Source organism: Microtus pennsylvanicus, chromosome 2 (genome assembly GCF_037038515.1).
Source record: "Microtus pennsylvanicus isolate mMicPen1 chromosome 2, mMicPen1.hap1, whole genome shotgun sequence".
In the NCBI taxonomy this organism is placed as follows: Eukaryota; Metazoa; Chordata; class Mammalia; order Rodentia; family Cricetidae; genus Microtus; species Microtus pennsylvanicus.
Window position 1 is genome coordinate 14,598,996 of NC_134580.1, and position 27,659 is coordinate 14,626,654.

Here is a 27,659-nt window from a genome sequence, read left to right on the forward strand (position 1 = left end):
AGGAGCCAGGTATAAAGGTGAGGATGGTGTGCTAACAATCACAGCTGTACACACCCCAGGAGCCTAACAACCACAGCTGTACACACCCCAGCAGCCTAACAACCACAGCTGTACACACCCCAGCAGCCTAGACCACTCAGCCCCATAAGTCCTGTGGAGGAGAGACTCAGTCCCTGGAGCTCTGCCTGGCAACGGCAGGCCCCATTACCCTACAAGGATGGAACAGGGAGCTCAGGGAGCCGCCATCCCTTCTGGCCCCAAGCTCTTGGCCATTCAGGGACCCTTCAAGTGACTTCCAGAATAATTTCACTGAGCTCTGTTTTGAATTGCAAATACCCCCGAGAGTCCATTTTAGGTCCTAACTCCCCACCCCCACAAGTCAGCCCCCTCAAGTCAGGGCCAACAGCCCAGGACACACCTGAAAGCCTCAGCCTACTCTTTCACTGCTGTACCCAAGTTGCCATGGCTGCGAGAGAGCAGGAGAGATGCAGGTGTGGGTCCCCACAGATGCTAGGGGACCAAACACCCACACAGCCTCCTCCATCACTAAGGGCATGGGAGTCACCTCCATGACTCCCAGAAACAGCCTCCTTCAATCAGGTAAAGCAGGGGCCCATGTGGACTTGTCTTCTGGGGAACGGATTAAAGGCTGGCCCCAGAGTCCGACTCACAACCTGCTACTGCAGGTTTTTTTTTTCTCCCCCTAGTTAAATATTTGTTAACAAAATTCCAGGCCTAAGTTTCAAAAGACCGATTCAGCGTGGCATTCGAAGAGTGTGGTACACAAGGAGTTTCAGACTGTTAACTGCAGACGGTGCCCCACCCCCACCCCGGTGAATGGGGCTCTTCAAGCGAAAGGGAAAACGCGCGTTCTAACATACTATGTCTTTAGGGAGGCATGACCGGCTTTCTATGGCTGAGTATTTTAATGTACGTCTTCCAGGCCTCTTTCTCCTCCTCCAGATGGTGGAATTAGTCTCCCGTATTCAAAGATGGGAACAAAAGCCCTTTCCCACCTCAGCCTGGCCCTGCCTGTGGACAAGCTCCATGTCACAGGGGTTTCTGGGTTCTCTCTCTGGTCTTTGTTGCCACCCGGCTCCTTCCTCATGAAACTAATGAGATGGGCCTGTTTTGAGGTCAGCCAGCGCAAAGATCCAAGCATGGACTTGGACCCCCCTGTGTGGGCTGGCGGCTGGGGTGGGCACAGTGCCCACACCACTCAGCAGCTTCACCCAGCTCATTAGCGGGAACTGAGGAGTGGAGGGAGCATTGCAGCGATGGCGTAAGTGCAAGCCGGGGTGTCCCCTTCCACAGCTCACCCTAACTGAGTGCCTCTCCGCTGCTCCTGCTGCAGAGATGGCTCAAAGACAGACACCAAGGCTCTTCTCCCACGTTCACTCACGTGGGCTCGTACAGGCGGCACTGCCCTAGGCCCCCTCTGTGATCCCAGCTATGGGCTGCTCAGGGCTGTGGCACCAACCTTCGAGGTGGGAAGCAGGCAGGATGGGACAGAGGGGGCCATCTGCTGCTTCTGAGAGCCAACTCTGGGCAGCATCTTGGCTTGTTTTGTTTTGCTATGACATTAACAAGCTTGGGAGGCATTCTGCGGCCACCTCCTAATTGCTCCAGGACTCTAACACTATCTCCGGTCGCATACCAGAAGGCAGTCTGTGGAGGAGAAGGTCTCTAAGAGGCCTCAGCCCTCTCATCCTTATCTGCCTGCTTCTGCTCCAGGAGGTCTGACATCTCGTCCCCTGCCCCTCCCCCTGTACCATCAGGCTCTGGGGGGTCCCTCCAACTGTACCCTCCATTGGTGAACCTCTTGTGCACATGGCCTCTAGCCTTCACATCCAGCCACACACTCAACTCACACCATAGCCCAAGGGGCCCAAGGGCGTCATCAGCTCCAAACCCCTCCAGCAGCACCTGCAGCCTGAGTTTGAACAGATGGAAGAGATTAATATCCAACACCTTCTTACTAAGAGGTTAAAGAAGATTTAGCAGAAACAAATTGGATTTCCCTCTCAGAATCCCCCCCCGCCCCGCCCCACAGGGTCTTGAAATACAGTAGGTTGAATTCGCTCCATAATTACCGCAGCTTACTACAGATACAAACATTCACAATTAAAATCTACCTGGCGGAAAGTGCTTAAAGATTCTAATCAGCCACCTAAACTCAAAGGAACTCTAATTAAAAATGTCGTCACTCATTAATTCAACAAATACCTGCAGCGCCGTGTGTGCCAGGTGAGGGGTCAGGGTGCCAAGAGGAAGCCTGACGTGGGTGCCCTCAAGATGGCCTCATCCGGCTGGGGGCAGTGCCCACGGGGGAGGGGGGAGGAATGAGCGAGAAGAGCTGTAGGCTTGTGGGAGGTGGGGGAGGATACCCAGTGTGCCTGTGGGGGGTACGGATGATGCCTGCTCTTGGTTTTCCTTTTCCTTTACTTGCATGAAAGGGCACGGGGTGGGGGTGGAGGGGCAGCAGCTGCGTGAAGGTGAAAACCAACAGCAGGCAATGATGGGACTGGAAGTCCATGACAATAGCAGGAAGTAGTGACAACACACCCTATGTCTTCTAGATGGTACCCAGAAATACACAGCAAACCTATGTCTTCTCTCCTCTGCCGTTCAGGGACATGGGGACAAGGAGAGGATGACAGTCCCACTCAGACACTCAGAAGTCCGTGCATTCCGCCTTGGAGAGCACCGGGTACATTGCCCACCCACAGGCCCAGGGGCCAGTGAAATGAACGCCTGCAGACAGACTGTTTCATGGAAGGTGGCTTGAATCATTCACACCTGAGTCAGGATTCTGCCCAGGCCTGAGAAGCCAGGCAATGCCACATGGGACTGGCCATGGGTCACAGAAGAAAACAAACATCCCATCCCAGCTCCATTCTGCAAACCTTCCAGAAGCCATATTTTTTTCACAACATCCCTTTCGCAAGCATCCCTCAGGGCCAAGGGGCAAGAAGGGGTAGGTTAGTCAGGCCACAGCGCCCACAGCCAGGCCGGCCACTTCACCGCTGGTTATAAACACTGGTTATAAGGGCAGTGCCAGCACCGTGGTTCTTCCAAAGTGAGCCCTCAGTTTGTGCCATCTCGGGGCTAACTCAGTGCATTTTTACGGCTCTGTACCTTAAACCAGCATATGGCTGCTGTCCCCAGTCCCTCCGATCGTCACAGCCAAATAAGCTGGCCGGTAATTACCTTGAGACCGTTTCTTCCCAGCTCAGCGGCATGAGGGGCACCATGCCTGCTGACCACAGTCTGTTTACCTATTAACTCAAGCGAGACTTTCCCACCCTCTGCTGTAGGTGGAACTTAGCACTGCCAAGCCTTTGCTAATAAGCCAGAGGGTAAGACTTGAGCGCTCAGACTTGAGCAAGGGCACCTTCCAATTCCTGGGTACTCAAGGAGTATGGGGGAGCCCATGGCTGTACACGACTTCCAGATGAGACAGGGCCAACACTGGGGCCGTCTTGACTCTGCCAGGAAACCCACTTCATCCCTTCCTCTGTCCTCCACGTTGCAAGAACTGTGAACTTTCATGACCCCAAGTGCTGCCCAGCTCAGCTCATGTAGAAATTAGCCCTGTCCCAACACCTGAATTGCCTCCCTCTGCAATACCCAGCACACAGGGCTACAAATCAAGTAAGCATCCCGTGCGAGACCCTGCCAAGAGGTACAGGAGCCCCTAGTATGGCCCCTCAGAGTGGGTTAAAGGCCTTCGTCTCTAGCCAGAGGTACTAGTCTAGATTTCTATTGCTGTGTAAAGACCAGCACCAGAAGCAACACGGAGAGGAAAGGGTCTATGTGGTTTACACTTCCTAGGTCACAGCCCATCAGTGAGGGAACTCAGGACAGGACCCTAAGCAGAGGCCATAGAGAAATGGCGCTTATTGGCTCGTTCTCCAAGGTTCACTCAGCTTGCATTTTTTTTTATCAGTTTGCTGGTCACCTCACAATGTCAAGGGCCATTCTTTTTTTTTTTTAATATTTATTTATTACGAATACAATATTCTGTCTGTGTGTATGCCTGAAGGCCAGAAGAGGGCAGCAGACCTCATTACAGATGGTTGTGAGCCACCATGTGGTTGCTGGGAATTGAACTCAGGACCTTTGGAAGAGCAGGCAGTGCTCTTAACCTCTGAGCCATCTCTCCAGCCCCTCAGCTTGCATTTTATACCACCTGACACTTGCTCAAAGTGGCATGGCCCATAGTGGGCTGGGCCCTCCCACGTCAATCATGAATCATGAAAATACCCCACACTTTCCTACAGGCCCAATCTGATGGAGGCATTTTCTCAACTGAGGTTTTCTCTCTTCCCTAATGACGCTAGTCTGTGTCAAGTTGGAAAAGAAAGGAAAGGAAAAGAAACCTAACCAACATAGGCCTTGACTCCCCGGGGTTCTGTGCCTCACCTAGATCCGACAAGATGGAGCACAGAGAGATCCCTGGGGTCACAGGAAGGGCATGAGTCAGATTGCAGGGAACAGGGGTCTGGGAGCACCACCCAGGGCCTCCTGCCCAACAGGGGCTGTACACAATGTTCTGTGTTATGGAAGACCAAAAAAAAAAATGGCCACGTGTGTACACTTGTGTACTCCAGTACAAAAGTGCATGATTATATTACACTTTTTTCACTTTTCAGAGCCATACAAACTTGCCTCCAGCAGCTAGGGCAACTGCCTTCTGGTGTCACTGCTGCTTCAGGGACAGCCAGCCACCTGCTCTAGGAACTGTGTGCCCTGACCCTCCTGCCACAGGCTTCAATTCCCTTTGGTCACAGTCTAGGCCCCAGAGGGTCAGAAGGTCATGCGACTTGTCCATTGTCATTTGGTTGATCACATGCCAGGGCCCCGGGTCCTCTGCAACACTTACCAAAGGCACTGCCTGCTGCACACAGAGAATTTTTATCCCCCAGTGAGTTCACTGGCCTTCCAGTCAGGATACACACTCGCTCACCAGCTCTGCAGTCAGGGGACACACGCCCCAGCAACACAACAATCCCAGCATCCTCCTAGCCTCAGAACCAGGGACATTTCAGAACGGCCAACTCCTTCATGCATGTGTCTGTCCTGTGCGTCACAGGACGCTGAGCTGTGTCCCACGCTTTCACACATGAAATGCCAGCTAATATACCCTCCCCACAATGGCAGTAAGGATGTCTCTAGCCACTGGCAATTATCTCTTGGCAACAAAATCACTCCCACTTAAAAAAACCACTCCAGAAAGACATGGAAGCAGCCTCGATGCCCATCACCAGATGACTAGATCATGAAAATGTGGCAGTTACACACAACAGAAATTTATTCAGCCATAAAGAAAAAAAGAGATCATGATTTTTTTTTCAGGAAAATGGGTGGGTCTGGAAATTATATTAAATGACACATACTGCAATTCTCTTTCATATGTGGATCCTAGCTTCTAATTTTTTAATGTGTTTATGTGAAACTGAGTGCAGATACAGGCCATACAGTAAAAAGGAAACCATAGAGGGGGAAAGAAGCTTTACAGAACAGGGGGAGGTGGAGGATAACAGACAAGCAAAAATGGAAAAATGGAAAACGGATAGTTGGGGTGAAAAGGTACAAGCAGAAGGGGGCAGTGGGCAGGGAAAGACACACAACACACACACAATAGGCCTGAATCAACCAACACACACACACACAGTAGGTCTGAATCAACCAACACACACACACAACACATACACAGAAGGTCTAAACCAACCAACCAACACATACACAGTAGGTCTGAATCAACCAACACACATACACAACACATACACAGAAGGTCTAAACCAACACACACACAGTAGGTCTGAATCAACCGACACACACACAGAGTGGGTATCAACGTGCCATAAGAAGACTTGTCACAAATTGCCGGGGAGAAAATTGGGATCTTGGGGGTGGGGTGGGATGGGGGTAAGGGGAGATGGGGAGAGAAAAGGTAGAAGGGAAGGAGGGGGGGACTTGGGGAAACAGGAGGATTGGGATAAAGGAAGACTGGATAGGGGAGCACGGAACCACAATTCTTAGTTAAGGGAGCCACTTTAGGGTGGGCAAGAGACTTGACCCTAGAGGGGTTCCCAGGTGCCCAAGCTGAGGTCCCCAGTTAGTTCCTTGGGCAGCTGGGGATAGGGAACCTGAAATGACCCTATCCTATAGCAATACTGACGAATATCTTGCATATCATCATAGAACTTTCATCTGGTGATGGATGGAGATAGAGACAGAGACCCACACTGGAGCACTGGACTGAGCCCCCAAGGTCCCAATGAGGAGCAGAAGGAGGGAGAACATGAGCAAAGAAGTCGGGACCACGAGGGGTGCACCCACCCACTGAGACAGTGGAGCTGATCTACTGGGAGCTCACCAAGGCCAGCTGGACTGTTACCAAAAAAGCATGGGATAAAACTGGACTCTCTGAACATGGCGAACAATGAGGGCTGATGAGACGCCAAGGACAATGGCACGCGGTCTTGATCCTACTTAATGTGCTGGCTTGGTGGGAGCCTAGCCAGTTTGGATGTTCACCTTCCTAGATATGGACGGAGGGGGGAGGACCTAGGACTTACCACAGGGCAGGGAACCCTGACTGCTCTTTGGACTGGAGAGGGAGGGGGAGAGGAGCGGGGGGAGGGGGAGAAGGGTGGGAGGAGGGGGGGGGAAATGGGAGGCTGGGAGGAGGTGGAAACTTGTTTTTTTTATTCTCCTTTTATCAATAAAAAATAAAAATAAAAAAAAGATTAAAAAAAAAGACTTGTCACACTTTGCATGCTAATTGAAAGTAAATTTAAAATACCAGAATGCTTCAGATACCTAGTCAAAAAAACACGTATTTTAATCTCTTGTAAGCTGTCCAAAAAGGAAAAGAAATAAAGTCTCTCTATTTTTAATATTTGCAAGTAAAGAGGCTCTCTGGGCTTCCCCTTTCCTGACAGGCATCCTGCAATGGGCGGCCAACACCAAGTTAAAACACACACGGGGACAAGTTGTCAAGGCAGTGGTGTAGACACCTTGGAGGCAGAAGGGAGGCCGTGAACAGTGAGGATGCTATGACCAGCTGACCAGAGCCGAGTTTCTACCTCAGGATGCTCCCCTGGCTCCAGACAGAGGAGGCCTCGGGTCTCCCTCCTAGCAGTCCCAAGAATAAAGCAGCTTCCCATGTTCACTTACCAATCCCGTTTCTAAACACAAGTTACAACCTCCTTAGAAAACGAGCCTTTGAAACTGTCAGCCACGCTTGGTTCGGCTGCACCTGGGTGGTACTGACATCAAGAATAAAGAGAGAAACCTGTGTGGCTTTACCTCGGGCAGCACAGGCCAGCTTCCTCCTCAGGTCTGTTTGCCTTTACTCTCACCATGGACAAAAACCACCCACCATTTTCCTTAGAGACTTGGCCCTTTGTTTTAGAGCAACAGCCTGTGCTGTTCCCACTGAGTACATTTTTATCTAGATGAGAAAGGGGTGCCTGGTCCTAGAACAAAGGATTTAAAAGCAGACAAGGAGGACCCCAAAAACACCCAACATTTCTCTGGGTGGGAAACAAAGTCCAGAGCTGGGAGCAGCTCATGGGTACAGTGTTTGCCCAGCATGCACAAGGCCGTGGATTCAATTCCCAGACCTAGAGACTCTGTCTTTGCTTTTCATTGCTCATCAACAACAATATGGAAGAGAAAAGGCATTATCTGACTTACATGGCCACTCTGAAGGCACAGTCCATCATCAGAGGACGTCAGGACAGGAACTCAAGCAGGATTTTAAAAGAGCGTGAGACTCAAGCAGAGACTACGGAGGAGTGCTTCTTACTGGCTTCCTCCCCCAGGCTTGCTCGGCCTGCTTTCTTCTACAGCCCAGGCCCACCTGCTCAGGGCTGCCACTACCCTCAGTGGGCTGGGCTCTCCTGGGCCCTCCCACATCAACTAGCAATTGAGAAAATGCCTCACAGACAGGCCCTCGTGCAATTTAATGCAGTTAATTCTTCAGCTGAGGTTTCCCAGGTGACCCTAGTTTGTGTCAAGTTGACAAAACCTGACCATCACAGAGTCTAAACCCGGTGGTTCTAACCTTTCGGATACTGTGAGTGTTTAATTCCTCAGGTTGGGTGACCCCCAACTATAAAATTATTTTCATTACTACTTCATAACTGTATTTGGCTACTGTTATGAATTGTAATGTAAATATTTTTGGAGACAGAGTTTTGCCACTGGGGTCGAGACTCGCAGGCAAGGTCACTGGGTATCAGCCTCATTCTCTTCCTATGCTTACGGTGGAAAGTGCTGAGCCTCCTCCAGATAAACAGTCTGCAGGCTACCAATACCTGTTCAGGGACAGTATAACAAACTGGTCACAGGGACAGGAGTCATCTCCTGGCATGAGTTTCCAGGTATATGAACCTTTAAAAGTAATTACCACCAGAGACTTTACTGTGGGTACAGCATCTGCTAGTCTCAGTAAGGGCTGTGCTCTGTGAGGAGACCATGCTCTTCTCTTTTCTAGCCTGTCGGTTATGAGGAAGAAGAGGAGGTGGTAGGCACAGCCCGTTACTGAGCCTGCCACTGATGTGTCAGGGAGACCTCAGGCTCCAGCCAGGAGGAGGGCTTCGCCTTGGAGACCACTCTAGAATACTCTGGTATGGAGTTCTTTCATCCTTTCGGTAAGATGACGCTGCAGGAGAGATCTAGATCCGCTTGAGCACAGGGTGTGCCTGAGGCAGCCAGTCTACCCTAGGGCCTTCCAGGCAGAAGGATAATAAGTTACTAATCTCAACACAGGACATTTCGGCCCAGCAGCCAAGTCATGAGAGCGCTAGGCAAAGCAGTCATGCCATGCTTGCTGCCATAGCAACCTGAGGCAGAGGAGACAGCTCCTCCCCTGGTGCCTTGTGCCCCATGGTGAGTGCCCAGGCATCTTTTAGCAGCGACACAGCTCTTGCTCTGAGACATGGCAAAACAAGTGTAGTAATTTTGACTCTTTGGATCTCAGCACCCTTAACCCGTGCCTGTTAAAAATAAGCGAGGGGGTCACGGCCCAGTGACTAGCTCAGTTTCCTGAGCCTGTGCCGTGCTGAGGCTCTGAAACTCCCAGTAATCCCCACACAACTGCAGCAGCAGATAAGCCTCAAGGAGCTGGAGGAAGCACCCAGGGCCCTGACCTTCCCACTGGCTTGGGCTGTCCATTCGAGCAATTCAACAAGTCTACTGCATTCCTGTCCTCAGAACACGCCTATAGGAAGTCTCTGTTCAAAAGCAGGTTGGAAGTTTCTAGAAATCAGACCACATTTCTGTGGAAGCCATGGCTGGTAATGGTTACATCTGCACTGACCTCCAGTATGGTTTGGGAGGAAAGCGAGGAGGTAGGGGGACTTTCATGATGGCAGTCACCTACAGAAGAATATACACTTAGCACCATGCACTAAAAAGCATCCTGAGTCCAGGCTAGACCTTATTTTTTTTAATTTATTTATCTACTTAATTATTTATATTTTATGTGCATTGGTGTTTTGTCTACATGTATGTCTGTGTGAGGGTGTTGCATTCTAGAGCTACAGACAGTTGTGAGCTGCCGTGTGGTTGCTGGAAATGGAACCGAGGCCTCTAGAAGAACAGCAAGTCCTCTTAACTGCTGAGCCATCTCTCCAGCCAGGCTGGAACTTATATTTGGTGGTTGTTGCTAGGAATAGCAGAGCGCTCGTTTGCTTTCAGTTGCTATGAGAAACACTGACCAAAAGCTACTCAAGGAAGAAAGAGTTTCATTGGCTTATAGGAGGACACAGTGCACCATCAAGGGAAACCAAGTCAGGAACGCAGGGAGCGACCTCGGAGGAACACTTCTTACTCTCATGCTCCCAGGCTCCAGCTAAACTCCCTACCCCCTCTCTCTTCCCCCCCTTCCTTCCTTTCTTTTGTCTTTTCTATTTTTCTTTTTGGTTTTCCAAGACAGATTTCTCTGTGTAACTTTGGAACCTGTCCTGGAACAAGCTCTGTAGACCAGGTTGGCCTTGAACTCACAGAGATCTGTCTGCCTCTGCCCCTTCCTCCCAAGTGCTGGGATTAAAGGTGTGTGCCACCACCACTGATTCCCCCCCCCCCCCCATTCTTGACAGGGTCTCACAATGTAGCTGATTGTCCTGGAACTCACTAGACCAGGCTGGCCTTAACTCACAGAGGTCCGCCTGCCTCTGCCTCCCAAGTGCTGGAATTAAAGGTGTACATCACTGTACCCAGCCTGCTACCTTTCTTATATATGCCAGGACACTTGCCCAGAGACAGTACTGCATGCCAAGGGCTGGGCCCTCCCATATCAATCAGAAAAAAAAAACCCACAAAACAAAACAAAAAACACCCCACAGACCAATCTGGTATTAGTTCCTTAACCAAGATTCCCTCTTGCCAGATGTATCTAGGTCTACCTCAAGATGACAGAAAGTAAGGCTGGAGAGATGGTTCAACAGTTAAGAGTGCTGGCTGCTCTTCCAGAGGACCTGGGTTCAATTCCCAGCACCCACATGGCAGCTCACAGCTGTCTGTAACTCCTGTTCCAGGGAATCTGATGCCCTCATACAGACATGCACGCATTAACAACACCAAGGCATAAAAAATGCAAATAAAAAAAATACTTGAAAAAGATGTAACCATGGCAAGCAGTCAGTTCCTACAGATGTCAATGACCCTGACTCACTACAATACCTGGTACAACAGCATCCTGGGCCCCATATGATCACCACAATATATAAAAACACAATAATACATAGAAAACAGCCAGGGGAGCTGGGGAAATGGCTCAGTCAGTAAATGATTGTCATGCAATCATGAGGACCTGAGTTCAAATCCCTAAACCCACTTTTAAAAAGCCTGGTCTGGCCATGCACATCCATAATCCCACAATCCCAGCAGTAGGGATGTGGAGCCAGAGGATCCCTGGAGCTTCCTAGCCAGCGAGTCCTGCTAAGTCTGTGAGCTCCAGGCTCAGTGAGAGACCCTCTCTAAAAAGCAGGGTGAAGAACAATTTCGGAAGACAACCAAGATCACCGTGTGGCCTTCACAGGCATGAACTCACAGGATCCCACACAAAGAATAAAAATAAGGAAACAACTGGAATGGACCACAGCAGAGTCAAAGCATGGCCCTAAGAATGCCATGTCTACAAGTTCAAGGGAGGAAAAGGCGGGACTGCGAATCTCAGAGAAAGAAAACAGATCAGAAACACACCAAAAGGAAAACTCAGAACTGAATAACAAACAAGCAAAATTGAGAACTCGACAGGAGAATTTAGGAATAGGTTAGATTCAGTGACAAGAAGGTAAGTAAACTGAAAAGGAAGGAAAACACCAAAAGAGAATATTCATAATGAAGCTAGTTGGGAAAGAAAGAAGCAGGCTCAGAACCCACTTGTATGAGGGTTGACCCAGTCTGGAGAGTGAGTTTCCCTTTGTTACTTCTTACGTTGCTTTGTTACTTTGTTACATTAACTATGCTGAGCCTGCCTCTGAGCCTTTTTCCATCCCACTCCTCTCTAACCACCCTTGGCCTCTCTCATGAGCATAATAGTTTTCTTTTCTTTCCTTTTGTTTGTTTGTTTGCTTGTAAGACAGGGTTTCTCTGTGTAGCCCTGGCTGTCCTAGAACTAGCTCAGTAGACCAGGCTGGCCTCAAATCACAGATGTCCACCCGTCTGCCTCCGGAGTGTTAGGATTAAAAGTGTGTGTCACCACTGCCCGACTGGAGTTACAGATGGCTGTGGGGCTCCATATGGGTGCTGGGAACAGAACTCAGGTCCTTTGGAAGAGCAGTGAGTGCTCTTAACTGCCAGAGCCATCTCTCTGGCACCTGCAATGTTTGTATAACAAGTGTTACATCCAGCCAACCATGTATTCACATTCCCACCGCGTTGTCCATGGTTGCTCTGCCTGATGCCAGCCAATTCTATTAACATAGATGGATTTTAGAATCACTTTGTCAATTTGTTCAATTCCCTCTTAAAAAGCTGTGGGTTTTGATTAGCACTGCACTGGGGAGAGATGACATCTTTCCATGACTGCATCTTCTAATGCAGGATTGTGGCAAAACCCCCACTTAATTCGGGCTGTCTTGACTCTCTTGGTAACGTTTATTATTACCTTTTGACAAATCTTTTACTAGATTTACTCTTAGACATTTGATCTTGTGTGTAACTATGAATTATTTCATTTTCCATTTAGGGAAAAAAACTTTAAGATTTATTTTATTACTTTTAATTATGTGTGTATGTCTATGCCCAAGGGTAAAGTGCCCTCAGAGGCCAGAGGGTTGTGATCCCCCTGGAGCATTTGTTTGTGTTGCATAATATTTCTTAATTATGCAAAGCTGTGTTGCAGTTGTTTATGCTGCATTTGTTTAGCTATGTGAAGATGTGTTGCTGTATTACCTTATCTGCCTAAGGTACCTGATTGTTCTAATAAAAAGCTGAATGGCTGCTGAGTGGTGGCGGCGCACACCTTTAATCCCAGCAGTTGGAAGCAGAGGCAGGCAGATCTCTGTGGGTTCCAGGCCAGCCTGGTCTACAGAGCAAGTCCTAGGACCATCATGGCTGTTAGAAACTCTGTCTTGCGTGGAGGGTGGGGGGGAAGGTGAATAGCCATTAGCTAAGCAGAGGAGGGATAGATAGGTGGGGCTGGAGGGTCAGACACAGAGGAACCTGAAAAGCAGGATGAACAGTATGTAGAAGAAGTAAAGAAAGTGAGCCTTGGGACAGCACATAGATTAACAGAAATGGGTTAATTTAAAAATAGCTAGTTAGAACAAGCCTAAGCTAAGGCCGAGCCTTCATAATTAATAATGTCTCTATGTCATGATTTGGGGGCTGGTGGTCCAAGGCTTTCACAGCACATGCCTATGATCCCAGTACTAGGAAGGCTATGGCAGAAGGGTCTGGAGTTCTAGGCCAACCTGAGTTACATAGTGAGACCCTGTCTCAGAGGAAGCGGATGCAGGGGAGGGGGGAGCAAGTCTGGACTCTTGGACTTTTTGTCAGGGGATCCGACCCCTGCTTGTAAGCAAATGAGTGTGGGCCGTATGTGACCTAAGAGGTAAAAAATAAAACACTTGACCAGAAATAAGAAAATAAAAAAGAATAATCAAAGAAAAGGAATAAAACTTACATCATTTAGAGTCGATTTGGTGGCTGCCATGAATAAATCAATCGGGAAATTATCATAATTAATAAGAGCCTGGTGGGAAGGCTGAGTATAAAACCAGCAGTTGAAGTGGGAGTGGTTTCTAACCCCAACAGAGCAGCTGGAAAACATGATTTTAAAAAACAAAAAACTAAAAAAGAAAAGAGCCTTTTTAATTTTTGTTTTTATTCTTTTTTTCTTTTTTTTTTGAGACAGAGTCTCTTTATGTAGCTCTGGCTGTCCTGGAACTAGCTCTTGTAGACCAGACTGAACTCAAACTCACAGAGATTCACCTGTCTCTGTCACCTGAGCACTGGGATTAAAAGCCTGCACCACCACCGCCCGGCCAAGAGTCCTTTTCATAACAGAATGAAAGCCATACATTTCCTAGAAATAAGCCCAGAATGGTAAATAAGATTGGTTTTAATAAAGTGTGCAAAAGACAACAATAAGGCCAAAGGCTGGAGAGGCAGCTCTGCAGTAAAGAGCCCTGGCTGCTCTTCCAGAAGACCTGGGTTCAGTTCCCAGCACCAACACGGTGACTCACAAGCATCCATAACCCTAGTTCCAGAGAATCTGACACCTTCTCCTGGCTTCCTCAGGAATGGCATGCATCTGGGGCACATACAGACACACATAAAATAAATAATAATAATATCCTTTTTAAAAAAGGCTACAAAGTGGGTTTGGAATTCAACACTTTTAATCCAGCACCTAGGAAGCAGATACAGGCAAATCTCTGAGTTTGAGGACAACCTGATCTGGTGCTATATAGTATGGTCTCATCCAGAAAGAGCAAGCCAGTGAGGTGGCTCAGCCAATCCTGATAACCCAAGTCTGATGCCTGGAATATACACAGTAGAGAACCAACCCCTGCCAGTTGTGCTCTGATTTCCAGATGTGTACTGTGGCACCTACAATACACATACACACACAGGCACTAAACAAACAAATCGATGTTTGAAAAAAAGAAAACAAATAAGATACACACCATGCTTTTACACAGAAAAGGTATTTCAGGAAAGAGCTCATCTGTCCCTAGGGCGTATCAGTTTCTTATAGCCACTGTAACAAATTCCCAGAGACTTGGCAGATTAGAACAGAAAGTCCTGCTAGCAGTTGTGGAGGCTGACAAGTCTGAGCTCAAGCTACGGGAAGACTTCTTTCATAGACGCTGAGCGAGAGCCCATCCAAGCTTCTTCGTCTCTGGTGGGAGTCAACAGTCCCCGGAATTCCTAATCTCAGCCCATCTTCACACAGCTTCTCTCTTCTATTTCTGACTCTTCCCCCGACCTCTCCCCCTGCTTCCCAGGGCAGGGACAGATACAGGACCTCAGGCATGCAGGGCAGATGCTCCATTACTGAGCTCTGTCCCTACCCATCTCTTCAAGAGACTACTGGGCCATCTTTAAGAGGCTACTGGGCCAGGCAGTGGTGGCACACACTTTTAATCCCAGCACTCAAGAGGCAGAGGAAGGCGGATCTCTGTGAGCTTGAGTCCAGCCTGGTCTACAGAGTGAGTTCCAGGACAGGCTCCAAAACTACAAAGAAAGCCTATCTCGAAAAAACAAACAAAAACAAAGAGGACTGGATTTAGGGTCCACCCTACTCTGGGGTGATAGTCCCCTCTAGATCTTCAGCTTAAAGATATCTGCCAAGATCCCTTTTCCAAATAAAGTCTCATTTAAGTTCTGGGCCTGTCTCGGGCTGGGTATTCTCTCTTCAGCACACTACCCAGAGAAATTCCTAAATCCAATGCTGTTCTCCCAGAAGTTCCCGGTGGGGGAGGTGGGGTGGCTTTCTGAATCCAGCAGACCTTTATAAGTGCTTATCAGAAAGCAGCCATAGGACCGGCCTGAGAGAAACAGAACGGGGCACGGGGAGCCTGAGGAAATGTGTTCTGGGGCTCCCCAAAGCAGCTAAGGCTTCGTGGCACTATGGGCTAGAAACAAACACCTCCATGAGATGTCTTCAGTGGCTGTGGAATGCAGTCTGTGATAGCAGTGGCATTTAGGAAGAGGTGGGGGTGGGGGCTTCGCATAGGATTTACAGATCTGGAGCGTCACTTTCTGTCACTTCTCTAGTTAACTCCATAATGGAAGGGGTCGGGGTGGTGCCAACATAGGGAGCTGGAGAGGGTGACACCCCCAACTCAGAAGTAGTAGTTAACCCTCGAAACCAAACCACCAAGGAAAAGCAAGGCTGCTGGCCTCAGAGGAAACAGGACTGGAAAGCAGCCCCACCTGAGACAAGCAGAGACAAGAGGGGAAGCGCGGTACTGTTCGCTGTCACACAAGGTAAGAGCAAATTGGAGAGGGTACGCATGGATACGCTTAGCTGACAGCAACAAGGATTTAGTCAGCGAAGCATTTTCAGGAGACAATTCAGTGACTTGATCCAAATCTAAACATGATGTACCCACAGAGCAGCAAGCGGAGTGTTACACATGCATCCTCAAGAAACCTTGGCATACAGACAGAGGCCTTCGCCCCAAGGACAATCATTTGGTTAAACTCTAAAGAAACACACGAGATGGAAAAACACAGCCTAAACCTCCATCCACCTCAACCCTGAACCAGGTGCCTGGCAGTGGCTGCTGATGTCCAATATCAAGGGAGCCTCCATCCCCACCCTCACCCCCCTCCCACTAACTCCGGGTCACTCCCAGCATCCCCTGACATCACTTCTAAGGCTGCAAGCATCAGGTGCCAAGAGTCTTGGCAACTGCTGGCTTAGCCAACTCCCTCTGGATCCTTCAGACAGACATATAGGACTTAAAACCTCTCTACTGGCTAAAAACAACATCCCTAAAGCAAGCAAACCAACCAACCAACAAAACCTTCCCAAACTATGTCCCCTCTTCTCCAGCATGGGCCCCTGAACATCCTTCTCCTCCAGCTCACAGTCAAGGCACAGTGATCTCTCCCAGCAGTCCACACAGGACCTTCCCAACCCGAGTGGTCTCTGAAAAGCTGTGCTGACAGGCCAGGGACCTAGCAAAGCCTGGTGCTGCCCCACCGCCTGCTCTAGATGACCTTTCACATGTAGCTGCTGACGCCCCCCCCCCCCCCCCCCCCCCCGCCAGCCTCAGATTCCATTGACAGCAGTGGCGGTAACCTTGGAAACAGGCAGCCGGGTGAAGGCGATAAATGGTTGATGGGTAACCACAGGGACAATGACAGCGCCTCTTGTGCTCATTCAGATGACCCGCGTTCTGAATGGGAGCCAGCACAAAGGCCAGTGGCGAAATGACAGGGGCTCCCGGAGCTTCTAAAGGGGGCGTAAATGACACCATAACTTGTCACAAAAGAACAGAGGCCAGTGCGGGCCCACACCTGTGCTTTTTTGATCTTCTGGAGAATTTACAACAATGACTCAGCAGGCCTCTGTCAAACGCCATTTTTCTGCAGTGTGCTTTACAACAGCTCTGGTCTCTCTTCAGCTGCAGCTCAGAGTCACCACAGCTCTGCAGCTTGGGTCTCTCCAACAGAAACCAGCCTGGTGGCCCATGACTGGCCATTTCCTCAACTACCTACTGCATGCACAGCTTCACATTCTCTAGGCGGACCAGCCCTGTGGGCACCAAACTATGCTGGCCAGCAGGCACTGAGAATAGGCCAGTTGGTCTACATGCAGCATAGTTCCAGTCAAACTGTTTAAGATCCTCCTGTGGTGGAAATGATATGTTAGTTTCCATCCATCCATCCATCTGTCCGTCTGTCCATCCATCCACCAGTCCATCCATCTGTCTGTCCGTCCATCCATCCATCCATCCATCCGTCCATCCATCCATCTGTCCGTCCTTCTGTCTGTCCATCCATCCATCCACCAGTCCATCCATCCACCAGTCCATCCATCCATCTATCCATCCACCCATCTATCCATCCATCTATCCATCCATCCATCAGTCCATCCGTCCGTCCGTCTGTCCGTCCGTCCGTCCATCTGTCCATCTATCCTGTGTGTGTGTGTGTGTGTGTGTGTGTGTGTGTGTGTGTGTGTGTGTGTGTACCACTGCATATATATATGGAGGTCAGGAGACAGCTTGCAGGAATCAGTTCTCTCCTTCCACCACGTGAGCCCTGGGAACCAAACTCATGTTGCCAGGCTTGGTAGCAAGTGCCTTTACCTGTTGAGCCAAATGGCTGGCCTAAAAATGCTAGCTTTTTGTTTATTTTGATTTTATTTTCTTTTTCCTTGAGAAATGGTCATATGTAGCCCTGACTGGCCCTGAACTCATAGAGATCTACCTGCTTCTGCCTCTTAAAGGGTGGATCAAAGGTGTGAGCCACCACACCTGACAAATGTTAGTTTGGGGTTGATTTTTTTTATGTATTTTATTTTATGTGTATGGGTGTTTTGCCTTCATGCATGTCTGTGTCATCATGTGGGCTCTTGGAACAGAACCTGGATTCTCTGGAAGAGCAGTCACTATTCTTACCTGCTGAGCCATCTCTCCAGCCCCAACTATTAGTTTTAATATTATTTTAAATAAGTTTCATATTAGTTTAAATCACATCACCTCTTTTGACATTTGAGCATCTCAGAGGAGAAATCACTGATGAGATCTTTCCCAATTCACAGAGTAAGTTTACATTCCCTGACCCATTCCTATTCCTAACCGTCCTGGGCTTGAAGAGAAGGGGATCTGTGGTCAGGGGAATTCATGACTCCTTTATTCTGGAGGAGTGGAGGAAGGCCATTAGATTATTTTTTAATTTATTTAATTTTATTTTATCTGCATTCATGTGAGGGTGTCACATCCCCTGGAACTGGAGTTACAGACAGCTGTGAGCTGCCATGTGGGTGCTGGGAACTGAAGCTGGGTCCTCTGGAAGAGCAGTTAGTGTTATTATTATTACTCATAATCCAAACATCAAAGTCCAGAATGTTCTAAAGCCTGAGCATGGGAAGGTAGTTTCCCCCCTCAAAGTTTCAGACTGTGAATGTCAGTACTCCCATAGATTGTGAAGAAGTTTGGATTTCGAATGCTGAGATATCAACTGTGCAAATGCTCTCAAATCTGGAGAACTCTGAAATCAGAAACACTTTAGATAAGGGAACCTCAGACTCTTTGGAGAAGTGCAGCTACACCTGAGGAGAAGGTCCCTACCGGGGACTTGAGTCCTACTGCACGTCAGCCTCTCCAAGACTGTCGTGGGGAGTCTCGCTTCTTAAGTGCTGCCTGCCCTCAGTTCTGCCCCTCCAGAGCCTCGGTCGCGGTGGCGCAGCCATAAGGAGGGGTTCTTCTGGTGGCTTTGCATGGAACTGTCTCAGGGTAGCAATACCATGAGAGGGAAATGGGATCTAAGAACTGGCAGGCTGCTAGTCTGCCTCCAGCCTCCCTGGGAACAGCAGGCACTCAGGACTCAGGAATCCAACCTGTCAGGGGTGTCAAGTTACAAGACACTTTCACTGTCTGTGCAGCCTTTGAGGACTGGGAGCTGGAGCTGGAGATTCGGCCTTGCTTCCAGCTTTCCCTTTCTTGGCAGAAGCCACACAGTTTGCAGGATGGGAGTCACTGCAGAGTACGCTTCTGCTGTCCGTCCATCCTTCCTTCTTTCCTTCCTTCTTTCTTTTTTAACTTAGATTTGTTATTTTATTTTTAAGGATGGGTATGGAGAGTTATATGCACATGAGGGCAGGTGCCGATGGAGGGTGTGGATCCCCCAGAGCTGAAGTTAGAGACAGAGATGGAAAAGACAAATCTCCAGTAGTAAAGTCCGTATTAGATTTACACGGCAAAAGAGATAGTCTACTTAAAGGAAAACTCTGTGGTTACAAAAAAGAAAAAAAACCCTTACAAAGCGAAATGTAAACTAATAAAAGATAAGAGCCTGGCTGAAAAGAGACAGGCAATTCACAGCAGTGTAAGAGGGTGAGAGCCAATAAAAGCTGTTTACGGCCTCTCAAGAGAGACATGCAAATCAGACCGGGAGGACACTTATCCCAAAGGGCTGAAAAAGACAAGGGAGCCTCTCCTCTCTGGTGAAGGAGATCTGGAGGGTTCCACGTGCTGCTGGCTCTGAACCAACCACGCAAATGTTCCCAAGGCCACTCGAAATGCACCCTCATTTCGAAGTGTTCAAAACCTCGTCCACTACTTCCCTTCTGGGGATCTGTAATTCAGAATGGCCTCTGAGGTTACACATGTGCCCACACCACAAGTGTGTTCACTAAACCGCTATGTGGAAGCCAGCGTACAGGAGGGCGCTGGCTGAGGATCGCATCATACCCCTGTGCCGGGGAGTGGAGCTGTGATACACAGCCAGGCTGTATTAGGGCACTAAGATAGAAAGCCCATGCCATGCTTGTTAAAGTTTTATTTATATGTTTGTGTATGTGTGTGCACATGCAAATGCATACATGCATGCCACAGTATGGGGGGGGGGCAAAGAACAACTTGTAAGAGCTGCCTTGCTGCTTCCTCCACGTGATGAGTCCTGGGAAGAAACTTCCACGATCAGACTGACGGTGTCTAGTAAAGTGTGAGGATGCCCAGAAACACTTGAGTTTCCTTCTGTGCGACTGTAGTCCTTTGGACGCCTGCAGGGTGGCCTTGGTTTCTGAATTAACAAGATCTAAGCAAGAACCACTCTTCTACCCATCCTCGCCCTCCCCTGGAACCCATCATTGTTGACTGCTGGGTTCTGGGCAGCTCTGGCAGGCATCTGACATGGTGCCTCCAAGCATGGCGCTGGCTTGGCCCCTGAACTGCTGCACCGTAAGTCCCCTCCCTTCTCCTCCCTTTCTTTATTCCCTTGACTTTTCAGATCCACTCCCTCAACCACATTCTTGGTTCAGACCCCAGGTGGAAGCATGACAGGGACCACCTAGTGTCCCACCTAATAAGCCCCTAGGTCTCTCCTTTTGTGCCCTTCCCTGGCACCGCCAGGCACTTGCCATAGCTCCCCACCCATTTACTGCTAATACCACATCTGAAGGAGGATGCTTCTAGACCATCCCACATTTAACTTCTGAAACTGACTCAGGGCTCTGTTCCCTTAGGGAAGCAGAGCAGTTGAGAGGAGTAGAAATGGGTGTCACGGGTCTCCAGGGAAGGTTAACTGCCTGGCAGAGAACAGGCTGCAGGCTGAGGGCCCTCGGCTGCCACGGACCACTGTACCACCTGTGTGCTGGAAGCATTTGTTCCAGACTCATGAAAACAAAGCTGGGACTTCTCTAAGCTATGGACACAGAGAAGAAGAAGCCACAGAGGACACTGGGAAAGAGCCACAGTCATGTTTCCTTCATTGTCTTTTAAGTTCACAGAGACTAGAGGCCATTATACTACCCAGAAGGCCACAGTCACCAGTTCCCTGTCAGTGTGCAAAATGTGTCCTCTGGGAAGCCAAGTGAAGGCCCTATAACCAGAGCCCCACCAGACACCTGAACAGCAGGAGGTTCCGGCTGCCACCAGGGCCTCTCATAGGCTGCTGGGACATGTCCCTGGTGTCCTTCTACACTTCACTTAAAACCACACATGGGGCCCGGTGGTGGTGCACGCCTTTAATTCCAGCAGAATTAAAGGAAAGGTAGCGGCAGGTAGATCTCTGTGAGTCTGAGGCTAGCCTGGTCTACAGAGTGAGTTCCAGGACCATCAAGACTGTTATACAGAGAAACACTGCCTCAAAAATACAAACAAGCAAGCAAACAATAAACAAAATATCAGACAATTGACCGCCTTCCATCCTATTGCATGTCTGCTGCCCCAGCTCTAATCAAGCAATAGCACCCCACTATGGGGGAAGGCCCAGGTAGACAAAGACACCCCCCCCCCGATCAAGTTCCAGATGGAGACCCAAGCTGGCCAGAGGGGTAGGGGTGCAGACCTGCAGTGGAGGCTCCAGTGAACCTGTGTGTCTATGGCACCCACAAGGCGGCTCTTTTTTTTTTTTAAAGATTTATTTATTATGTACACAGTATTCAGCCTCCATGTATGCCTGCAAGCCAGAAGAGGGCACCAGATCTCAGTACAGAAGGTTGTGAGCCACCATGTGGTTGCTAGGAATTGAACTCAGGACCTCCGGAAGAGCAGTCCGTGCTCTTATCCTCTGAGCCATCTCTCCAGCCCCCACAAGGCGGCTCTTATCACATTCTTCTGTGGATGAAAATGGAACAGATATTTCAAAGCACACAGCCAAGTGGAGCTAGACCAAGCCAGCCTCGCTCTGCTCAGGACCCACAAGTTACAACACCGGTGGTCTGGTGGTACCAACCACTCCAGACTATTCCCAGCCCCAAGCCAAACTACTGGTCATCTGTACTAGACCTCCAGTGGTCTTGGGGTGCCCTGGAGGTGCCAGGGACTACACTGGGCATGAGACTGGGCTCTGTTTCAGAATGTCAATTCAGTGCTGTGATAATCATCTCAGTGTGGGGTTGGGGAGGAGGTGGGCCTTTTGGGACATACGAAGGTATATTGAGTTATCATGGCTAAAATAGCAGGGGCTATTGGCATCTCCTACACATAGGCCAAGGTAGGGACAATGGTCAGTGTTCCACACTGCCCATGACACTTGCCCCAGAGAACAAGCTGGCATCAATAGTATTGAAGGAGACATCTGCCACAGGACCAGACAGAGGAGTGAAAGAGGGAAGGAAGCAGTTCTGAGGGCCCACGGGGAACCGAATTGCTCTCAGGGACCCGGGAAGAGAGGCCTGACAAGGGAAGGTGCTGCGTGGCAAGTCCCATAAGGCAGAGCTTGGTTCAATGACCTACAGTCAGTAGGTCATTTACTGAACACATCATGACTCTCTGGTAAGGGACCAAGGACACTCCTTCCTCTGGCCCGATACCCACTCGGGTACACAGGTTGAGAGTGCTCATACCCCCCAAGGCAAAACCACCTTCCCATCCAGCAGTCAGTGCGCTGATGACCATGGCACATGTGAAGAAGAGGGCAGAGTGGGAGGGCATATCCCTTCCCATGGCAGGTGGGGACAGAAGATAACAGGCACAGAAGGCTGGCTCTGTCCTCTGCGTCCAGTGGGTGAGGGCAGGCAGCTAGCACCCTAGAGTCACTTTAAGACCAGGGCTCCAAGCTCAAACATCCCAAAGCACCCACCAGACTCATTTCTGAAAGGTAGAAGGAACACCCTTCTTTCCTGGGCCGCCCCTTGGAGGTAATTAAAGCAAGCTTGATATACAAATGGCCCTTCAGGGCCCCACTGTTCTTGGACAAAAGACCAGCTCTTCAATGTGAGGGCCCACCCTCCTGGACCCTCCCTTTCTCCCCGCAAGGTGCCTTCCATGGGCTCAGAGAGGCCCGTCACCATGGCAACCCCTGTTGCTGCCAGGGCCTGGAAAAGGCTGAGTTCCAAGCAACAGAGGAGTTACCAACATTATACGCGCCCTAGTGACCACCCACCCCAGAAGCAGAAGCCAGGAAGGCCCCCTTCATCATATAAGGCACACAGTCTATGAAGACGGGAGAGTTGATGCTTAGGACAGATCAACCGCCACAAGAGCCGTTTCTGGACCTGGAGTCTGGTCGGGGAACTTCTTGCTTTCCTCTTTCCAGTGCTGGTGGCGTTTCCTAACCTGAGCGTGCTTTTCTTTATGAACAGAGCAGACCAAAACTATCTGTATTCCAAAGAAGAACTTGCAGGATTGTAATAAATCCCGAAAGATATGACAAACAGAGCGTGCTGGGCCTCTCCACCCTGTGCCTGCCCTGCTGCACCCCAAGACAAGTTTCTACGTGGGAGTGTACAGTGTAGTAGGATAGAGCAACAAGGGGCAGGAAAAGCCCAGCTGGAGGCTCCTGAAGATCACGGGACAAAGCAGTGGCCAATGAACCTGCAGGCCCTGGAGTCCACTTAGCAGAGTGGCACAGACCATCTTGCCAGCTTCCCTGCAGCCCAGGACACATGCCACACCCCACTCACCCTGAAGGTTCTTAAGAGCCAGCTGGCCCCATCCGAGCTATCCCTAGCAGCATGATACAAGCAAATCTATCCATGCCGCCACTCTCCAGGACAGATGCGATGAAGCTCCGACCCAGGATGGACGTAGGCTAGAATCTTCCTGGTAAGCGGACCTCGTGGTGCTACACACATTAATAGAAATGGGCCAAGCAGTGTTTATATAAATACAGTTATTTCGGGGCATAAGCTAGCCAGGCGGCCGGGAGCCGTGCTGCAGGAACGCAGCCCGCAGCTCCTTCTACAGGTGCCATCCTTAAGAGCTACTCTCGGACAGTTATTGGTCTCTCTATTTACTGGTCAGCCCAGCACAAACAGGGGTATCCTCTGCCATGGCCACAGAAATGTTAAGACAGCCACTTCTGAGTTTTTCCTTGTGTTCTGCCAACTTGTGGAGGGATTATCAATGCATCCAGGGCCTAGGGTCCTTAAAGCCATGAGACCCCAGTCCAGTCCCTCATGTGGCTTCTGTGGGCATTGCACACACGTGTTACATATGCAAAAACGCAGCCTTTATTTATTTACCCAAGACAGGGTTTCTCTGTGTAATTCTGGTGCCTGTCCTGGAACTCGCTCTGTAGACCAGGCTGGCCTCAAACTCACAGAGATCCACCTCCCTCTGCCTCCCGAGTGCTGGGATTAAAGGCATGTGACACCACTGCCCCGCTAAAAAATAAACTTTTAAAGAATGGGGAGGGGCTGAGTGGCCTCCTCAAGCTGCATCCAAACTGAGGTGTGTGCACCTCCATGCTACGTCTCCAAATCACACCAAACTGAGGTGTGTGCACCTCCATGCTACGTCTCCAAATCACACCAAACTGAGGTGTGCGCACCTCCACAGCTACGTCTCAGAATCACACCAAACTGAGGTCTGTGCACCCCCACAGCTATGTCTCAGAATCACACCAAACTGAGGTCTGTGCACCTCCACAGCTATGTCTCAGAATCACACCAAACTGAGGTCTGTGCACCCCCACAGCTCGTCTCCGAATCACACCAAACTGAAGTCTGTGCACCCCCACAGCTATGTCTCAGAATCACACCAAACTGAGGTGTGCGCACCTCCACAGCTACGTCTCCAAATCACACCAAACTGAGGTCTGTGCACCTTCACAGCTATGTCTCAGAATCACACCAAACTGAGGTGTACGCACCTCCACAGTTACGTCTCCGAATCACACCAAACTGAGGTCTGCGCACCCCCACAGCTATGTCTCAGAATCACACCCCTCAGGTCAACAAGCCTGAGAGTAATCTGGGACTCAGCACCGCTACAGGGACGGGGAATAGAAGAGTGAGTCCCTTGACGGGAGTAACAGTTCTCTCTCTAGATGGCAGAAAGCCAACAGAAGCATCCGTGACTATACACAGAGACTTAAAACCTAGGTTAGCCAGGTGGTGGTGGCCACCTAGGGCCCCAGGTCTTACAGATCCTTGTCCACACCAAGGTGTCCAATGAAACATGGCGACAGAAATCATGTCCTGGGCAAAGCAGAGTGAGCCAGCACCCCTCCAGCTCCAGCTGGAGAATGTGAACACTATCCCCTGCAAGGAATCCGAGAAGCAAGGTCAACTTGATACTGCCCATGGGCGGTTGTAATTAGTATCATTCTCCACCCTGCTGAGGGGCCAGACCCATGGCATTCGTGCCACGTGGGCATTCAAACCTCACTCGCACAAAGAGCTTCCGGTTAAACTCTGGCTGCACCGAGAGCCGGTAAGAAAACTCATTATTGCACGCTTGGAATAACAGTGACTCTGTAGACTGTGAACTACGGCTTGGAACTTGTCATTTGCCACAACTCCTTTCCTCATTTGTCCACGTCCCTCTCACAGTGCTCCAGGCTCCTGTGGGGAAAATGTCTAGGCTGGAATTGCCCAGAACCTTGACCATGAGTCTCTCTTCACCCAATGGATCCGGTTCAGCTTAGTTTGGGGAGTGAATGTCTAAGGTGTCCACCCTCAGACCCAAGAGCTAGACAGATGGAGGTGTAGGCAGGCATCTGGTGGGAGTCACCCAAAGGCTCAGGATAAAGGCACAGAAAGCTCCTGAGGCCAGGGCTTCTCTGGGGAAGCCAAGGCTATGCCTCTTTGGCTGCCAGTCAGTCTTCTCTGGGATGGTGGAGGTGGGGGGCAGAGTTATAAAAGTCACGGCCCGATGATACCACACTGTCTGTGTGTCATCGCCCAGTGCCTACTAGAAATAGGAACAATGACGTCCCAGCTCCTCCTCAGGTCAGACTGGCTCCATGGTCCATCCTCCCTGTGTCAAAGGTCAGTCAAACCTCAAGAAGAGTCTCTATTCCAGGCCTGCTGAATCCCAGGCCTCAGCTCACACTTCGGCCTTGGCGTTGCAGCAAGAGGTATTTCTGAATGAACTTCCTGCCTCGCCCACCTCTCTGAGTCATTCCCACACGAGTTACAGCAAGACAACCCCAAGGCTCCACCTCACCCAGGGGCTGTTGCCTGTACCCAATCAATCCTGCCCTCAGACTTGGGAATGGATGCTCCAGATCTACTCTGAGCCTCCTGGCATCTCCTCCAAACCCCACATCTGTGCAGGGTGCTCCCTCTCTCCTCAGCCCCATTCTACCAGCTTCGGAAGCCCCTTCTAAACAGCACCCGCTCAGCTGTAGCTCTGGCTGACGCTAGGACAGATCCAAGGACGTGTTCCTGGTACACAAGATGGACAGAGAACCATTTTATTTGCCAGTCAGTCCTCTGGCCAGAGAGTGGAACCCCGGGCCTCTGTCTACCCATTCTTGACCTTCATCTGACCCTCAGGAGGGGGCTGGGCAGCTAGAACTACGTGCTGCTGACCCCAGAGTTTATAAAATCAAATGGCATATTGGCAGATATTCCCCAATCACATGGTCCTGGCTGGGCCATTAAGATAAGAAACAGGTTTGTCTCAAGCACAAACTCTGTTACATCTTTAGACAGAACACAAGAAAGTTAGGCAGTCCGTGGTTCTTGGTAACAACAGATCTGGAAGGGCTGAGCCCTGGGCCCAGAATGGAAGCTGAGGGGTGCAGGCCAATAGGACAGGGCTCCATCTCCATACGGCCCCAAGGAGAATGAGGACTCGGGGCACAGATGCTGGCCAGGTTTTGTACATCCTACAGGTTCCTCCTCCATAAGGCAGGCATGACCTATGGAATCACTAAGCTCATAGCAGCCAGCACGGACCAGCCAGCCCTGTGACAGGACTGACTTAAACAATCAGCCCACTTTAAAGGTCCCCAACATCAACTACCTCCCCTGGCATAGTTAATGGTTAAGAAAGCAGGACTGGGCCGGGCGGTGGTGGCGTACGCCTTTAATCCCAGCACTCGGGAGGCAGAGGCAGGCGGATTTCTGTGAGTTCGAGGCCAGCCTGGTCTACAAGAGCTAGTTCCAGGACAGGAACCAAAAGCTACAGAGAAACCCTGTCTCGAAAAATCAGAAAAAAAAAAAAAAAAAAAAAAAAGAAAGCAGGACTGGAGGGCTGGGTATGTGACCTGGCTGGCAGATAGTTTGCCAAGCCTGCTCAGAGCCCCAGGTTCAATCCCCAGCACCACATAAACCAGGCATGATGGCACATGTCTGTAATCTGAGCACCACAGAAGTGGAGGCAGGAGGATCAGAAGTTCAAAGTCATCCTCAGTTACATAACGAATTTGACACCAGTCTGGGCTATATGAGATCCTGACCCAAAAAGAGGAGGGGTATATGGGAGGGAAGTGGGGCAGAAATGGAAGACGATCAATATGGCCCCCACCCAGGTCTACTCCTAGGAGGTTACCCGGAGGGGAAAGACAGAAACCCCAGATTGTCACAAAGAACATGGAGCCCAGCTAACAGTTAAAAACTGGCCCAGAGAGATGCCATTCCACCGTTTGAAAGGGAATGACAGAGCCTTAGTCACTGAAATCTCACGGTAGACTTGTAGTGAAAAGAGCCAGTCACAGAACAGTTTACATAAGGTGCCTTTAAAAGAGAAAGTGCGCACACACACCCATATGAATAAAAATCTGTTAAGACACACTGTGTTCATCACTCCTGGGCGGTAAGAAGGATGGGAGGTTCTTCCCTCCTCTGTTACTATGTTAGCTGCAGAAAAGTTAGCGTGTTATTACCAATGCCAGCTGGGCCCGGGTGCTAGGCCTGCCTTGTGCTTCTCTGCAGGGCAGGGTTTGCAAGCTGAAGGCCCCATCTGTAGGCTGCCACCCCTAGGAGGAGGGAAGCTATGCTTCTGCTGCTGTGGCTATAGTTCAGCGGCTGGAACAGATTCCTGGAAGTACAGAATCCACAGGCCTCCTGCAGGGCGGCTGCCCAGGAGTGAGGAGGGTCCTGAGGAAGCTCTGCAGGGCTTCCCTTTCGTGCCTCCAGTTCCAATCCCCTACACTGAGGCCCTCTCTTCTTGAAGGAAGTACCTGCAGTGGCTTGAGTCACACTTCTTGACCGATTCATCTGGCTGATGAAATTAGTTTTTCAAGAAAAGGAAAATGTGGGAGACATTGCAGAATAGGGTTTCCCTCTGTCTAGTGTTCAGCCAGAGACTATCTGAAAGCACACGTCTACATGGTCC

The 27,659-nt window shown here is 49.9% G+C and overlaps 1 protein-coding gene across 4 annotated transcripts in view; it reads right to left on the bottom strand.

The window, feature by feature from the left end:
* Celsr1 (cadherin EGF LAG seven-pass G-type receptor 1) overlaps positions 1-27,659 on the bottom strand; it is a 135,412-nt gene that overhangs the window by 92,144 nt on the left and 15,609 nt on the right. The gene's annotated exons all lie outside the window — the stretch shown is intronic.